We start from the raw sequence: 6,396 nt of genomic DNA on the forward strand, positions 1-6,396 counted from the left end.
CTTTTTAGACCATATAGGGTAACTTCCTGATGTTGCTTTGGCATCTGTGAACTGTCATGGCGCTGGTGGGAGTGCAGCAGTGAGGACAACCAGAGGTCACTCTCATCGCCATCTTGGTTTTGGTGGGTTTTGGCCGACGTCTTTACTGCAACCTGTTTTATCAGCAAGGTCTTTATGACGTGTATCATGTGCTGACCTTCCATCTCAACCTGTGACTTAGAATGCATTAACCATCTGGGAATGAGCCCAGTAGGTCTCAGCCTCATTTTACCCAGCTTCTATTCAAGATGGATTTGCTCTAGTTCAAACACCTCTGACAAAAGTGCCACAAATATATTCTACATACCCCTGGAAATCTTTTATACAACATGTGGAGACTTTTAATAAAGATTTATGTCTAAGAAAAAAATGTTTTTGAGGGAGTGGAAGAAAAAATGGTGAGGCAAGCTATTTTTAATGACTGATTGTCATAAGCAGAGACATTTGAAGTCACTTCCTGATATAGAAAGAGATAAACATTTTGTTCTCTTGATAACAAAAATGATTAAGAGCAATAATAGGTATAGAGACTGCTTTCAAAACACCTTCAACGTTATATAATTTTATGCTATAAAATGAAAGTCATTATTATTCTCATAATATAAACTATAGAAAATGAAGATGGACAAAATCCTGCCTGATGGAGCATGTGTAATAAAAGCTTGAGTACTAAAGGAGGATAAATTGCTTGAACCCAGAAGATGAAGATTGCCATCAGCCGAAATTGTGCGACTGCACTCCAGCCTGGGTGACAGAGGGAGAATCTGTGTTAAAAAAAAAAAAAAAAGCTTGAATAACAGTGAAATTACCTTTGCAAAAATTATATCAATGACAAAAATTGTAACAGTAAGCTAAGCTAACCCACCTCCATCTTGCCTTTCCCTTAACTATTCCTGGGCTAATTGGCAGAGCCAACTCTGGAAGAAATGTAGGCTACATTGTAAATGATAATAGGCCTTACCAGAAAACTCAACCACTTTTGTAAAGCCATCAGGAAGGAGAGGAGACTAGGTCTTTCTAAGGCTGAGACATAAACGATTGTCAGCCATTATTCCAGAGGTGTAAGATACGCAACTTCTCCAATTACTGCTGCAAATAGAATCTCTACTGTGGAACCTAAGTTTGAACTTTGACATATATTTTCAGGTTTTTTTCATGTCTAACATCCATGGTTCCACCTGGACCTGCCAACCCCACTCTGTGGCCCCAAGCAGAAATGATTCAGCCAGCAGGAGGACAGCTTCGTCTCCCACTGTGAGTCCATCTTCTTCCCAACCAATCAGCAGCAAGCACCTGTTACCAGCCACCCCACCCCTTCATCCAAACTGCCTTTGAAAAACCCCTGCCCTAGGAGCTGTGCCCAGCCCCGTGTCCATTAAACACTTTCTCCACTACAATGCAGTGGTCTTTCTTTACGTAGTGCTCAGGAAGAACTCCTTTGTTGGTTACATTAGTATTCACCGTCAGCTTATGAACAACCTGAATGGCACGGCTGGATTGAGGAAGATTAACTGGGGAGCAATTCAGCCAAGAAAATTAAATGTATAAAAACAATTCAGATAATAAGATGAGTTCGAAATAGGGTTTTTCCAAGAAGAATTCCAGTAGAGAGATCTGCATTTTTATGCAGTTGAATAGATTCAACTTGTTGATGTTGGAGCATTGAAGAAGAGTCTTCTTATTAGAAAGAGTAAATCAGAGATGAGACTTTCATTCCTTAGGGAGTTTAAGCACTGTGTCTTGTGTCAGCACAGTATTTGACTTGGAGGCTTTCTGCAATCTTTAATATAATGGAAATACTTTTAAAAAGATAAATAAGTTAGTGTCAAGAAGCAGGATCTTCTGAAAAGAGATAAGTTTCAAACATGTTAAAGCTATAATTGAAAGCAATTAGACATTAAACTGCAAGTACGCGAATATAGCAAAGTGAAAAACTTGCCTAACACCTGAATCTTAATATATGTCATAAATTGATTACATTTCTTTTCTAAAATTTCATATTTCTGATAGTGCTTATAGTATTTGTCAGTTAACATAGGGTAGTGAGGAGGGGAGATAATAAAATGGGGTTGTTTCATTGGTACAAAACTACAGTTAGATAGAAGGAATAAGATGTGGCTGATGCCTGTAACCCAGCACTTTGGGAGGCTGAGGTGGGTGGATCACCTGAGGTCAGGAGTTCAAGACCAGCCTGGCCAATATAGTGAAACCCCATCTCTACTAAAAATGCAAAAATTAGCTGGGCATGGTGGTGGGCACCCGTATTCCCAGCTACTTGGGAGGCTGAGGCAGGAGAATCGCTTGAACCCAGGAGGCAGAGGTTGCAGTGAGTCGAGATCACACCACTGCACTCCAGCCTGGGTGACAGAGTGAGACTCTGTCTCAAAAAAAAAAAAAAATTCGACTGTTTGGTAGCAGTATAGGGCGAATATAGCTAACAATAATTTTTTGTATATTTTAAAATAGCTCGAAGAGTAGATTTAGAATGTACCCAACACAAATAAATGATAAATGTTTGAGGAGATTGAAATCCTAATTAACCAGGTTTGATCATTACACATTGCATGCTTGTATCAAAATATCACACATGTCCCATAAATATGTACAACTATTATGTATCCTTAAAAATTAAAATTAAAAAATGTGTTAGTTAACATAGAACAAGAAACTTCTTTACAGTTGAGAATCTCAGAGAATAGGAAATATTTTAGATACAAGTAATAAAAAGTCAGTATGTCAAACATCCCATTACTTCAGCGTGAGGGTCTCTGCAAAATTTACTCTGAAAATGGTATTTCTAGTTCTAGATCCCTGAGGAATCGCCACACTGACTTCCACAATGGTTGAACTAGTTTACAGTCCCACCAACAGTGTAAAAGTGTTCCTATTTCTCCACATCAAAATAGTAAAAAAAAAAAAAAAAAAAAAAAATTTACTCTGAAAAATAATGTACAGTCAGAATAATAATTTAATGCATGAAAATGTATAACAAACATGCATGTTTTTAAAACATTGATATTAGGAGATAAAGAATAAATCTCTGAAACAAAGAAAATTCTAATGCTACCTGATTTTAAATATGCCCTGATAGTTGCTTAATTTGTATAGACCAAATGTATTCTATCAGCCTGACATTTTTTTAATGTTTCTCAATTTTGTAATCCAATTACTAATTTTAAAAGGTTTATAATAAGTACATTAAGTGATCATAAACTAAGCTTTTTAATAACACATTACTTTTTTAGCTGGGTTTGTATCATATAGTTTCCATGATTGGTCTAATTCATTAATAGTAAAGCACTCATTATCAATCCTGTTTTGACCTGTGAAATTCTGAAGTCTGTCTATTGCCAGTGGATCACAATGCCTTAGCTTAAAGCAGATACAGAAAAAAGTTAAAATCACAATGTGGTTCAGTTATTTTGTAGGAGGGTTAAAAGCTTAAATGTGCTCCATCCAGTGTCAACTGCACATACATCTTGGAAATTAAGTGTTCTGCCAAAAGAGTTGGCACTCACATTCACAAAAGAGACACAATTTTTGCTTTGCTTCACCACACTTACTTTAAAAATGTACACTAGAAGAGGTCCAGCAATTCCACTCAGTAAGGAGCTACACGTGCTTTAATAAATCAAATGCTTGGTGGGCATCTTAGCTTGAATATGTTAACCTTGAGAAATTACAAGTCATGAAGGCCTTGAAAAAGTATCTAAAAGTAAAAGACAAGAAACAAATATAATTTTCTCTTTTATTTCAAGCTCAGAATTCCATATCTATCAAATATTAAAACAGCATTACTTTAAAATGTCCAAATGAAAAAACAGACTATCTTGTTCCTACTTCATTGCCATTCTGCTATATAACATGACCACATGTTCACAACATGTCAAGTTCATTTTAATATCATTCCTCACATCTTTTTCTCCAACCCAAAAAAGGTAAATATTCTCAATGAAATAGTTTGTAATTTCTATATTTTTCTGTGGACCTTGTAAAATTTATCAGCCAGTCACATTCCATAATTTTTGGGAGATTTCAAATTGAATCACATACAGTTTAACAGTGACTAACCCTAGGCTAGTGACTGGAGTTGGAGACAGTTGGTTCAGTATAGTATTGCTTCCTGAGTCTTATTAGCAAAAGCTGATTACAAAAATAGGATATTTTATTTTCTGGGCGCTATTGGGTGGTAAGCATTTCAATGATAAATAATAATAATAATAAATTACCCCTGGTTCCAAGGTAGACTTAATATCAGGTTAGTGGAAAAGTTCCTGGGATGCTAAAATCATAAGGGAACTTTTTTGTCTGACTACTTTTCAGATCTTTAATGGCTAGGGCTCTTGGAATATAACTGGTGCAGAGTGAACATAACTTCTTTATCAATAGGGAACTCTTAAGACACAAGAGGAAAAGACAGGAATTCACGTTGCTGGGAGTCTGAGGAAGCAAGCTGGCAGCAGCAGTAAAGCCAAAGGCACCCAAAACCCTCAAGGATTGAAGAAAGACTATCCCTAGGCAGACAGAACCGCTAGGATACAGTGCCTTATAATTTCCCTTTGTAATGCCCATCACACCTACAATTTCTTGATAATGAATGTCTTCCCCAGTAGACTGTTAACTGAATGAAGGCTGGATATACTGGAGTTCATTTCGTTCACTGGCATTTTTTCATTGTCTTCAGAAGTATTTAACATATAGTAGGGGCTTAATATTTATTGAGTTTTTAATTGGCCAAGAAACTTTTTCCAAGTAAAGTTGGGGCTCAGGCAAATTGGGCAGTGATTCAACTCCTAACGGCGTCCAAGGAGACTAGACAAAGGCAATAGAATCGAATACAAAATGGAATTGTTGAACTCAAATTGTTCATTTGTTGTTGTTACTGCCTCCCTGATACAGCATATTTTTAGCTTCCTTAGGTATGAAAAAAGTCAGTTATTATGAAGCTCTTAAGACCATATTTAAAAGCAGATATTTCTGGGGTTGCCATGGCAGGAAGCACAGCATGCTGACTAGATGAGATTATATTCCTATCCCTCTCGAAACTAAACAAACAAAACAAAACACCTTCAAAGAGAATAAGATAGTTTCTCTATATATTTATTCACAATTTTTACTTTGCATCCTCATTTTTGTTTTGGGCAAGCACTGTTCTATGCCATGAAATTATAGCATTGAACAAAACTAATCTAATGAGAGGAGATATTTTAAATAAACCCATCATGAAATTCCTTCCTAGGGAGTTGACATTTGAACAGTGACTGAGAAGATGGGAAGGAGCAAATCACATGAAGATATAACAAAGGGCATTTCCCATTGGTTAGAGCAGCCACTGTCAAGATTGGGGTAGGGTTGACTTCGTTTCATTGAGAAGCATCAACAGTACTCATGTGGTTAGAGTGGAGTGAATGAGTGAGTGAAAAAGCATCGAGAACCATTAATTGTAAGGCTTTTACAATGAAAACTGAAGACTTCTTATGTTATTCACAATGTGAAGAGAAGCCTTCCTAGGGTTTTGGCTTGATAGTGAGTGACAGTGATTAAATCTTGCAGAATACTATCATCATATATTTTTTCTTTTTAAATATATCTTTAACAGCTTTGTGGAGAATATACTATGGGAGTTATAAATAAACTAGAGAGAACAATTAGAAAACTAATATATCTGTCTAGTAATTATGTAATATATCAGATTAATAATCATCTCAGGCCAGAGATAACTGTTGCTTGCACTAGGCCTTTGGCAGTATAGATGGTGAGAAGAAGATCAAATTTTGATGTATTTAGATAATAAGGCCCATGAAACTTGCTGGTTGAATGAAAAGGGGGTATTGAGGAAAGTGAGAGATAAGGAAACTGCTTAACATTTTTGCCTGAGCAACGAATGTGTGGCTGTGCTGTTAATTGAGATAGGGAGGAACTAGGAGGGTCAGATTTAGGCCTGATAGTGAGTAGTAATCAGAATTTTGTTTATATATAATGAGAAAGAAGTTTTACATATTAGATTCAAGTACGGTGATAAAGGTTTGAGAGTTGGGATAAAATTGTACTATGTTTAAAGCCACAGAAGCTGATGAGATTGCCTTCAGATGTGTTCATAAACAGAGAAGAGAAAGAACCTTGGGCTGACAATATTTCAAGGGAGAAAGGGAGAGGTAGGGAGGAAAGATTTTGTATAGTCAATGAAGTAGGAGGAAAACAAAAGAAGTTGGTGTCTTAGGAGTCAAGTTAACAGGGAATAACTAGTCAAGAACAAAAGAGTAATCATTTGTGTCCATCACTGTTGTGGGTTTGAATGTGTTAAAGATATAGAATGGATCTTGTATTTTGCACAATACTGATTTGCTGGTGACCTTA

The 6,396-nt window shown here is 36.3% G+C and overlaps 1 long non-coding RNA gene across 2 annotated transcripts in view; it reads left to right on the forward strand.

Moving 5' to 3' along the window:
* LOC129398632 (uncharacterized) overlaps positions 1-1,782 on the forward strand; it is a 223,541-nt gene extending 221,759 nt beyond the window's left edge. For both annotated transcript variants that reach the window (XR_010110881.1, XR_008626451.2), the window contains one exon: positions 1,186-1,782. This is a non-coding gene — a long non-coding RNA (uncharacterized LOC129398632). The remainder of the gene's footprint in view (positions 1-1,185) is intronic.
* Positions 1,783-6,396: the final 4,614 nt, after the last annotated feature.

Source organism: Pan paniscus, chromosome 1 (genome assembly GCF_029289425.2).
Source record: "Pan paniscus chromosome 1, NHGRI_mPanPan1-v2.0_pri, whole genome shotgun sequence".
Taxonomy (NCBI): Eukaryota; Metazoa; Chordata; class Mammalia; order Primates; family Hominidae; genus Pan; species Pan paniscus.